The 11,797-nt window shown below is 39.2% G+C and overlaps 1 pseudogene; it reads right to left on the reverse strand.

Annotated features, from left to right (window-relative positions):
- Positions 1-1,805: 1,805 nt before the first annotated feature.
- Positions 1,806-4,120, reverse strand: LOC100482866 (annotated as a pseudogene).
- Between the last annotated feature and the right edge of the window lie 7,677 nt (positions 4,121-11,797).

The raw sequence follows: 11,797 nt of genomic DNA on the forward strand, positions 1-11,797 counted from the left end.
TTTCTAGACATTTTCTTTTTTGGTGCAATTATAAAAAAATTATTTTCTTAATTTCTCTTTCTGCTGCCTTTTTTTAGTATACAGAAATGCAAGAAATCGCTGTGTATTGATTTTACATCCAATTTTACTAAATTAATTTATTCTAATTTTTTTGGTGGGGTCTTTAGGGTTTTCTATGTATAGTATCATGTCATCTGCAAATAGTGACAGTTTTACTTCTATCTTACACATTTGAATGCCTTTTATTTCTTGTCTGATTGCTGGGGCTAGGGCATCTAGTACTATGTTGAATAATAGTGGTGAGAGTGGACATCCTTGTTTTGTTCCTGATTTTTAGGGGAAAAGTTCTCAGTCTTTTGTCATTTGAGTATGATGTTAGCTTTATATATATATGTCCTTTATTATGTCCTTTATTATGTTAAGGTATGTTTGTTTTAAATCCATTCTGAGAGTTTTTATCATGAATGGATGTTGCATTTTGTCAAATGCTTTGATTATATGATTTTTATTCTTTTTGTTGTTGCTAATGTGGTGTATCATGTTCATTTTTTGAAAATACTGAACCATCCTTACATTCCCAAGTAAATACCACTTGGTCATACTGAATGATCCTTTGAATGCATTGCTGAATGTGGTTTGCTAATATTTTATTGAGGATTTTTGCATCTATGCTCGTCAGGGATGTTGGCCGGTAGTTTTCTTTTTTTGTATAGCTCTTTATCTGGTTTTGGTTTGGGTAATGCTGGCCTTGCAGAACGAATTTGGAAGCTTTTCTTTCCTTTCCTTTTCTATGTTTTTGAATACTTTGAGAAGAATAGATATTAACTCTCCTTTAAAGGTTTGGTGGAATTCACCTGTGAAGCCATTTGGTCCTAGATTTTGGTGATAGTTTTCTGATTACTGATTCAATTTCATTACTAGTAATTGGTCTGTTGAGATTTTCTATTTCTTCCTGATTTAGTTTTGGAAGATTGTATGTTTCCAGGAATTTACCCAGTTCTTTTAGGCTGTCTAATTTGTTGACGTATAACTTTTTGTAGTAGTCTCTAAGAATCCTTTGTATTTCTGTGGTGTTGGTTACTACTCTTCCATTTCTGATTTAATTTTTTTCAGTTCTTGATGAGTCTGGCTAAAGGTTTATCAATTTTCAAAGAACCAGATGTTGCTTTCATTCATCTTTTTAAAATTGTTTTTCTAGTCTCTATTTCATTTATTTTTGCTCTGATCTTTATATTTTCTTCCTTCAACTAACCTGAGATTTGTTCTTTTTCTAGTTCCTTTAGGTATAAGGTTACATTGCTTATTTGGGATTTTTCTTGTTTCTTGAGGTAGGACTGTATTGTTATAAACTTTGCTCTTAAAATTGTTTTTGCTGTGTCCCAAAGATTTTGAACTGTTTTCATGTTCGTTTGTCTCCATATATTTTTTAAAAATTTCGTCTTTGATTTTTTCATTGACCCTTTGTTTAGTAGCATATCATTTAGCCGCCACATGCTTGTGTTTAATTTTTGTGATTGATTTCTAGTTTCATACTATTGTGGTTGGAAAAGAGGTATGATAGGATTTCAGTCTTCTTAAGCTTACTGAGATTTGTTTTGTGGCCTAATATGTGATCTATCCTGAAGGATGTCCATGTGCACTTGAAAAGAATGTGTATTTTGTTGTTTTTAGAGGAAATGTTCTATATATCTCTTAAGCCAATCTGGTCTAATGTGTCATTCAAAGACAGTTTCCTTATTGATTTCTGCCTGGACAGTCTACCCATTGATGTAAGTGGGATGTTAAAGTCCCCTAGTGTTATTGTGTCACTACCAATTTCTCCCTTTAGGTCTGTTAATATTTCCTTTATGTATTTAGGTATTCCAAGGTTGGGTGTATATTTATAATTATTATACTTTCTTATTGGATTGATCTCTTATCATTATGTAATGTCCTTCTTTGTCTTTTATTACAGTCTTTGTTTTAAAGTCTATTTTCTCTGGTGTAAGTATTGCTACCCTGGCTATTCCCCCCCCCCTTGTTTTCCTTTGCAAGAAATATCTTTTTACATCCTTTTACTTTCAGCATGTATGTTTCTTAGGTCTGAGTTGAGTCTTTTGTAGGTGAGTCTTGTTTTTTCCCCCTTCTATCACCCTATGTCTTTTGAGTATTTAGACCATTTACATTTAAAGCCATTATTGATAGTATGTACTCATTGCCATTGTATTATTTTCTGGGTTTTTTTGTAGATCTTTATTCCTTTCTTTAATTGATCTTTCCTTGTGATTGATTAGTTTCCTCAGTGTTATGGTTGGCTTTCTCATTTTTTGTATCTCAATTATATGTTTGGGGATTGTGGTTACTGCGAGGTTTATATACAACATCCGACGTTTATAGTAGTCTCTATTGATGGTCACTTAAGTGTGAACACATTCTAAAAGAACTTTTTTACTTCCCTTCCGTGTTTTATGTACATGTTATCATATTTTACATCTTTTTACTCATAATTTTCTTCTAATCACAGCCTTTTCTGTTCTATCTCAAGAACTCCTTTATTTTTTGCTTGCCTGGGAAACCATTTATCCAATTCTGAATGGTAACACTGCTAAGTATTCTTGGTTGTAGATTTTTTTCTTTCAGGTCTTTGAATATATCATGCCACTCTATTCTGGCCTGCAAAGTTTCTCCTGAAAAGAATCAGCTGATAGCCTTATGCGGTTTCCCTTGTACATAACTTTTGATTCTCACTGCCTGTAAAATTCTCTATCTTTAACCTTTGACTTTTTTTTTTTAACTAGGCAAAGAACTTTATTAACTTTGTTTCAAACTTTATTCCCAAACTTCTTCAGCTTAATTAGCTGCAAAGAAGGTCTTGTGTATAAGCAAAAACTGGAAAGAACTGCAGTGTCCAAGGAGCTTGGACTTAAAAATATTAGAGCTCTAGATTGTATCAGATCCACTAACAAAATTTTAAAAAGCAGTCATAATATAAAATAGCAGCTCCCAGTAACTTCAAGTTTTATCTTCTTCAGAAGTTAATTCAGTTTGCTTTATTCTTGGAAGCTTCATCAAAATTCTCTGTAAGATCTGGGACTTCATCCTCCTCCTTTCTGGTAGCAAGTGGTGCTTTTGCATTCATAGATTGTTTGGGCAGAGCTTCAGCCCGTCTTCTTAAAGGAGTCAAACTGTCTTCACTAAGTTGCTTTAAGATACTGGGTAGCATTTCTGTTAGCTGTTTTGTCTTAGCATGGCCCGTGATGGTTATTATTAGTGTTCACACTGCGAGGGATGCCTGAAGTTTAGGGTTGTTAAAGTGGATCACTGTCCTTGGTTTGTGAACACATTCGCTTTTTCAATACCAGAGATATTGTTTGCCCCTAACTTCTTTAAGGAGGCCTGAAATTTTTTATCATCTGCTGTAGCCGTTTCATGAACCACCTTCTTTCATTGAGTTCTTTTCCCACCAATGCACACATGTGCTTTCAGTTTGGCAAGGTCCCCTGGCTCATGACAGTTTCTTCTATCTTGTTGTAGTGGAAATGGAACCCCACGGGGGACTTGGATTGATGCTCAGGGGGTCTCGGGTGGACCAGCTGAGATTAGGTGCACACATGGGGATACAAAATGGCTTAACCTTTGACATTTTAATTATTATGTGTCTTGCTGTGGGCCCCCTTGGGTTCATCTTGTTTTGAAATCTATTCTTCCTGAACCTGGATGTGTTTCCTTCCTCAACTTGGGCCAATTTTCAGCTATTATTTCTTCAAATACATTTTCTGCCTCTTTCTCTCCTTCTGAGACCCTTAAAATGCAAATATTTGTTTACTTGATGTTGTCCAAGAGATCCCTTACCTATACTCATGTTAAAAATTCTTTTTTCTTTTCACTGTTCAGCTTAGGAGTTTTCATTACCCTGTCTTCCAGATCACTGATTCCATTCTTCTGCCTCTGCTAAAGTACTGTTGATTCCCTCTAGAATATTTATTTCAGTTACCGCATCCTTCAACTCTGAGTAGTTCCTCTATACTTTCCTTTTTTTGTGGCGGTTTTGCTGATGTTGAAGCTCTTACTCAGGTCTTCCATTCTTTCTTCAGTCCAGTGGGCATCTTTATGAGCATCACTTTAAATCCCTTACAGGCATGTTGCTTATCCCCATTTCACTTAGTTTTATTACTGAGGATTTGTCTTGTTCTTTCATTTGGAGTACATTCCTCTGTCTCTTCGTTTTGCTTGGCTTTCTGTGTTTGCTTCTATGAATTAGATGGAACAGCTACTTCTCTTAAACTTGAGAAAGTGGTCTTGCGTATGGTCAATGTCTATGTAGACTCTCTGTGCCTGCTGACTTTGGCTGCTTGGCTGGAACTATGGCTGGTGTGCAGGTCCTGGGGAACACCATTCTGGGCCTGCCCTGATGGGATGGCCAGAACTGAAGTGGGCATGGGGTGCTGGGATTCTCTGTGCAGAGGGTGCTCTGACGGGGCAGCTGGAGCAGAAGCAGGCATAAGCTGGGAGGTCCCAGAGTGCTGTGTACCAGGGGTGCCCTATAAGCCATCTGGAGCCAAACTGGTATGGTCCTGGAGTGTTCTGGCCTGCTTTGCATCTGTGTCACCTCGGTGCAATGGGTGGAGCTGTAGTAAATGCTACCAAGGGTGTGTTGGTATGTGCTGCACTGGGACCATTTGAGTGAGAGGACTGGGGCTAGTGTGGGCTATGGCTCCAGGCTCAATGAGGTGGTAGGCCAGCCAGGGCACCTGGACCCTGCTCCCATCCTTGTTGTCCAAGGTGGAAGGGGAACATATACTAGTGCTTGGCAGCCCCTCTGATCTAGTGATAGTTCCAGCAGCTCCCCCACAATTTGGTAGGGTTCCAGGACTAGTTCCTTTATATTCTAGATGCTCCTCTAAATGGAGTTTTTTTCCCTTCTGTCCCAGGGTACCTTGGGCTGATGTGGCAGGCCAGGTACAGATCCCAGAATCCTGCTCTCATCTGTGTTATCAAGGTGGAGGAGGAACATAAAACGTGGTACTTGCCAGCCCCTCCACTCCGGACTTCCAGTTGCTCTCTTTCCATTGGCAGAGTTCTGGGGCTAGATCTTTTATATTCTAGTTGTTCTTTTAAATCGCCACTTTTTGTCAATACTCCAGGGGATCCAGGGCTTACCGAGGCAGCAGGCCAGCTATGGCCCTGGACCCTGCTTCCATCTGCATTATCAGGATAGATGCCAGCATGTAAATCAGAATGTAAATCACGGTGCTCGACAGCCTGTCAGACCCACCTGGCAGGGTTCCAGGGCTAGTTCCTTTGTATTGTGGTTGATTTTTTAAGCTGCAGGGTTTTTTTTTTTTTCCCCCTGTGCCCCAGGGCAAACAGATCTGCTCATAGTCCCTTGGTAATATTCCTCCTTGCTGCAACTTGTAGCATCAAGCTGGGAGGAGTTCCTTTCATCTGGTGTTGGCCACTCTCTCAATCTGATTGTTCAGAAGCTCTTCAGTCAGCCCTCTCTTCTTCTTCAGGAGGAATTGCTCTAGAAATAGGTGCATGTTTGGTGTGTCTGTGGACGAGAGTTCAGGGTCATCTTACATCACCATTCTTAAACCAGAGCCTGTACCAGTTTACTTTTGATATTTAAATGAATTCATTTTAATCTTAACCAGCTTGACCACACATTAAAATTCCTTTAAGACTCCCTTTTCACAAATTTTTTTATAACTTTCCTGTTTTATGTTCAGATTTTGTCCTAAGTTTCTTCCTTTTTAAATAACCAGCCTCATGTTAGGACAAGATTAGTTTTCTTTTCTCCAACCAAAAATACATTCCCATTCCTCATACCTTCCTCTACCAAAAGCACACATTTTACTTTTCTTACATATGGAGATGTCTCCTCTATTATTTTTCAGGTTTAACCACATATATTAATTAGAATTTTTAACCCTTAGATATTTAACTTCTGGTGAAATCCAGATAGTAAGCAACTGTGATTCTTTTAGGCCAGCGTTCTTTAGATTGACAAAATTATGAATATATTTCTTAAGAAACATGTGCTTCTTCATAATACAATCTTTCAATAAAGCATAAAAAATATTTCATAACACATCCAAATTCATCTATTTGGTAATTAATGTTTTATCTTTTTTGGAAATGATCTAGATATTCAATGAAATTAATTTAACTTATCACTTAACAAAAACTTAGTTTCATGTTACCAAAAACATTGAGAAACTACTGAAAAAATTTACCTAAAAGCTTTTTAACTTATTTAAACCGAATTCAATTTACTTGTTCTTAACAATTGTAGTTAGAGCATCCACAAAAGCTTCATGAGATATCAGACAAAAATCAACCATTCTCCTAAGCTATTTTGTTGAAAGATTTTTATAATATGAACTTAAATTTTAGTAACTGAACAGAGAAGTTTTCATTCTAAATCTGACAACTATAAGACAGGTTTACTTTAACTCAAAAACCTTAAATTACTTTTAATACCAAATATTTTCCAAGATCCTATGACCCTGAAATTTCTTTGGATTATTTCATTTTTGAGAGTTATGAATACTAAAGTTATATAAATGCTTAATTTTCATTAAGCCAATTAAATAGAGCACTTTTACACATTAATTTGGACAATAAAAAATATATCTATAAATGACATACACACATATACATCTAGACAAACATATCTCATAGCTTCAGTTTTAAAACAATACAAAACTCACTGGTTTATGAGTGGTAGTTGAATCACCTGAGTAAACTTAATTTATTCCAAGTCTTTTGCTATTTTTGGAGAGGACTCTTAAGATTTGTATTTGTCCCTGGAAATAAGGAAACTGTGGTCTAGAGTTTGGGCAAAAGCACTAATTGAACTTTGTGCTTTTTTTTTTTTTTTTAAAGATTTTATTTATTTATTTGACAGAGATAGAGACAGCCAGCGAGAGAGGGAACACAAGCAGGTGGAGTGGGAGAGGAAGAAGCAGGCTCATCAGAGGAGCCTGATGTGGGGCTCGATCCCATAACGCCGGAATCACGCCCTGAGCCGAAGGCAGACGCTTAACTGCCGTGCCACCCAGGCGCCCCGAACTTTGTGCTTTTAACAAGGCCTCTTTTCCTTTCTTTTCTCACTTTCAGGTGGTTGTGGGCTGTGTTCACACTTAAAGACAATGAATTTCTAACTTCAAGGGAGAGAGAAGAAATCTAAGTGTTTTGAGATAAAATTGACCTGTACTTAAAGGAATAATTTAACATTTGTTTCAATACCCTGATCTTTTATAATATCTGTAACCATTTTGAGAGGAATGGGTCACATTTGAGGATTCGTGAAGATAGGTGAGTTTTGACCTTTTTTCTAGATCTGCATGCATTTCCAGTTTTGTAGGGATTTCCAAGGCAAAGAACTAGATTACAACCTATTAAGGGACTAACCCACCTTTCTAACGTCTTTACAAAGCATAAATCTCCTTGATATAAAGTCTATTTAAAGCATTTTGAGTACACAATTCAGCCTTGGCTTCTATCAGGCTCCAAATATTGGCCTTTAGCTGATCATTTATAGGAGGGCCTAGAAGAAATTTGTGAATGGTCATGAATCTAATTTTTCTCTAAATTTGGTAGGATTGTCTCAAAGTGGAGGTAAAAGATCTGTCCAGGGGATATGAATTTCTTTTCAATGGGGGGTCTAGGATGTATCTGCAAAGGACATTGCATAGGAATGCCTGAAGCTGGCAGAGCCTGATTACAGAGCCCTGAAAAGTAGGAGGAATTATAAGGACCAGCTTCTCTTAAATTCACTTTCTGGCTTTTAGCATTTCCCTGAGTAATCTGTATACTATGGCCTAAAGATTAAACCAGAGTGCTTTATGTAAATCTTGTAGGAAAAGGCAGTTGGAGGCCAGATTTTGAAAAGGGGAATTTATATTGAATGTAGATGTTAAGATGAAAAAACAGAAATTAGACTTATTAAAGGAGTCTTTAGTGCCAGCCATTCTATTAAGATTTTTTTTTTCTTTCCTTAAAGCATCCATCATCTGACTATTGATGAGTAGGAGCTTATTACTCTTAATAGTGACTCAAACCCATAAACACTTTTTTAATGGAAAGACTCCGAGGCAGCTTTCCAGTCTTAGACCCTTGGCCCCCATTATTCAAAATTTTACTCCCCAAAATAGTATAAGAAAGCAAAGTCTTTTAATGCACAGGCAGTAAGAATGATGTAGTCAAGATAATGTCTCTGGTGTCCTGTGAAAATATGAGACCTCTCCAGTCACAGACATGCTAGTCTGTGACACTGAACAGGCACTGCTGGAATGGTACATTCCAGCACTAACATAATAAGCAACAAAGGTTGAGATGAAAAATGTGCTTTATGGGGAAACTCCCCTGACAGCTGGAATGGCCAGAAAAGGAATGCTTCTTGTAACTGCATATCTTCAAACCTCAGCCTATTTGGCCACCAAGGTGCACTGAGATAAGTGCATCCTCTGGACGGTGGAGATCAGAGAGTATCCTCACTAGTCACAAAGCCAAGCTCCGTAAACACAAGACAAAAGGAAAAGCTTCATGGATTTTTTTTTCATAGAGGGCCCACAGCCAAGTTTGTCTAAACAGATGCTAATGTGAGGAGAACCACGAGCTTGCCTGTCTAAGGCTGGCTCAAACAGGAGACGTAGAGGGCCTCTCCCTGCATTCTTTCCCTATGCTAATTCCTTTTTATGAAGCAAAAAACAGTTATTCCATCTCTAGGAGGAGATGAATTATTCAAGTCAAGAGTAGTCCATCAAATTTACAGAAGTTGCTAAGCCCAAGGAACCAGTTACACAAATACTTCCTTCTGCTAATCTAAATTTAGAGAAAAAGCACTCTCCCCATTCTTGCTCCATTGGATGCTACAGGCAGAGCGCCAGGAGGCTAATGTGGCAAAGATTCTTACCCTCTGCCAGCTGTTTATCAGACGTGCTGGGGTCTCTCAGCTACTGCAGCCTCCAAGCAAACAGTGTCCGGCCTGGGAAATTACCCTGCCCCATGCCAACTGTTGGGGAGGAAAAAAAAAAATTTTTTTTTAAGAGTCTTCTAGCTGGCCAAAGAGTTAAATTGACATGAGAAGATTCACAGGAGAAAAAGTCAAATTATGTGTGCATAGAGGCCCAATGTTAAAAATTGAGACTCAAATAAATGACTAAGGCATGTAGTTTTTAAATGTTTTGACAAACAAATATAAATCTGTGAGGAATGGACAGGACAAGCAAAACTTATGTTCAAGAGCTTCGATTAGTAAACAGTTTGTTTATGTGGGCTTTTTTAGACCTAAATTACCTGTTTTTGAGGATGTCTCTCTTCCTCCTGGCACAGGGAGGGTATCTTTCACACAGATTTATTCACTGCTTTCAGAAGACAAAGGAAGGTCACTGACCATTTTTTAAGTAATTTTAATTCAAAATAATATGCCACTGTGGAAACTTTTTGGGTAGCCTCCTCTGGGCCCCTACACTGGTAAACCCTGGGACCCCATCTGGCAGCCAGACCAAATGGAGACTACTGCCACTTTAATGTTGCTGTCTCAGAAAAATTTTCAGGGGGAGGGCTCCCTCTGCTCTGAAGGCATGTAGATAGTTTGGGACAAGCAGTACCACACATCCCTGAAGGCCCAAGGCTGTTCAAGGCTGGCACTGCACAGGCCAGACAGGTCAGGGTAGCCAGGGACCTGTTAAAAGGCAAGTGTCGGGAGAGGCTGGGTCCCAGGAATGGGCTGTAGGGGGTAGCAGGCATCTGCCTAAATATAAGCTCTAACCTCCATGAATGCGCATATTCCTGCTGAAGGTGGAGCTGGAGGAAACTGAACTGCGTGGCAAGGTGTGGACTGGCTGACTGACGGGGCATCCTCCAATAAGAGACACCTAGGCGTCTGGATTCCTGGCTTTGTTCTGGAAAGTCAGTCTCCTCTCTTTCAGTGATGCCTTTAGGGGGAATATGCACATTTGTGTAGGTTAGGGCTTAGAATTAGGCTGATGTCATGGATCCCCAAGAGCCCACTCCTGAGATCTGAACTCTCCCAACATTAAGCAGTTCCAGGTTCCTGGGAACTCTGACCTGCATGGCTGGTGCTTGCTTAGTATGCAGACCATTAGCCCACTAAGGGTAGCTATGGCCCTCCAGGCCTGTGGAACTCAGGCCAGTTCCCAACCACCTACACAGCCTGGAGCGAAAAGGGCAAAGGGATCCCACACTCAAAAATCTTCTATGGCAACATCTTTAAACTGGTGACAATTTTATATTAACCCAATTTGGCCTGTTAAAAAGCCAGACAGGTCATATAGATTTACAATAGACTATATGCATTTAAACAAATGCTCTCCCCAAGTGAAGGAGCACTCAGATCTAGGTGCTATCATAAATGGTATCACCACCAGATCTGGAACTGATTGCCTGGTGACAGATTTATCTGACATGTTCTTTACTATTCTAATTGATGAGGAAAGCCAACCCATGACTGCATTCACAGGGGAAGGCAGACAATACTAGTTTACTAGGTACCACAAAGATACCTTAACAGCTCAGTAATAGCCCAGAACCATCTAACACAGGACATTCAGGCCTTTGATGAAAAAACAACACACATAAACCGGCATCTCCCATATTAATAACATCCTTATATATGTAACTTGAAAGAACAGAAAGGGTCAAAAATAGTTAACTGAACTCATCCACCTGAGGATGGCTATTGATCTGAGTAATGTCCAAGGACCCCAGAGTACTGTAAAATTTATAGGCATGATTGGTCCTCTGAAGGCAGAAAAATATCAGACCCAGTCATAAAGAACATGGCCTGCACATCAGCCAGTTGAAAGGCTTGCTGGGCAATCTACGAGGCCCTACAAAATACAGAGCCACTAATAGAAAAACCAATTATACTTCAACACCCCATCCTGGAATGGGTAAAACAGCTCCTGACAGGGGAAACTATTCCTGACCATAAACTCTTAACATGGAAATGGTATATTTTCAGATGGGACAAATGCACGGAGGATCAACCCTCTGCATGAATTGAGGTCATCTCAGCAAAGCCAGCAGTGGTGCCAGAATTTTCAAGGGGTGAGACCATCCAAGCTCAAGCAGTTGGGCAATCAGGAGCACCCTGGCCTATGGCTCAACAATACATAGTCTATAGACGGATCACTTCCTGACACCGTCTGAATTATGCTGGCAGTCCGTGGCCTTGAGGACTAATGATGGTCTAACCCTGACAAAATCAGGCTCAGAAAAATCAGCACAATAAGCTGACTGTCCGTTTAGGACAGTCCTAAAATAAGTGATTGAATAATCTGTCAGTGAAAATCACAATGAGGTACATCTTTTCTCAGACTAATGGGCAGTAGCTAATGGAAGAGTTTTTTGGTCAGGAACATGTTGAGGAAATGACTGGAAAATGAGAAATACGAACATATGGGGGAAGGACATATGGCAGAATATATGGCACAGGCTGGCATCTCCATGTTCATCACACATGTCTCTGCACATTAAAGGACACCGCTGAAGTAACTGAATTTAGTAACCAGGTAGACAAACTCACTAGGGAAACTGAAGAGGCAGAGATTCCTAAAATTTAACTTTAAAGTGAGAATGATTCATTGCTAAGGAGGAAACGAACGCAAACTGTAAGCGCACGTATACAAGAAGGGCAATGCAACATATAACGTGAACCTACAGACATGGATCACTGATTGCACGGACACATCACCAAGCAGGTCATGCCACACACATGGCTGCAGAACATGGCTAGAGAAAAGAAACATGTATGTTTATACCTACCAAACATCTCCAATTTTGGATT

The sequence above is a fragment of the Ailuropoda melanoleuca genome, chromosome 8 (genome assembly GCF_002007445.2).
Source record: "Ailuropoda melanoleuca isolate Jingjing chromosome 8, ASM200744v2, whole genome shotgun sequence".
In the NCBI taxonomy this organism is placed as follows: domain Eukaryota; kingdom Metazoa; phylum Chordata; class Mammalia; order Carnivora; family Ursidae; genus Ailuropoda; species Ailuropoda melanoleuca.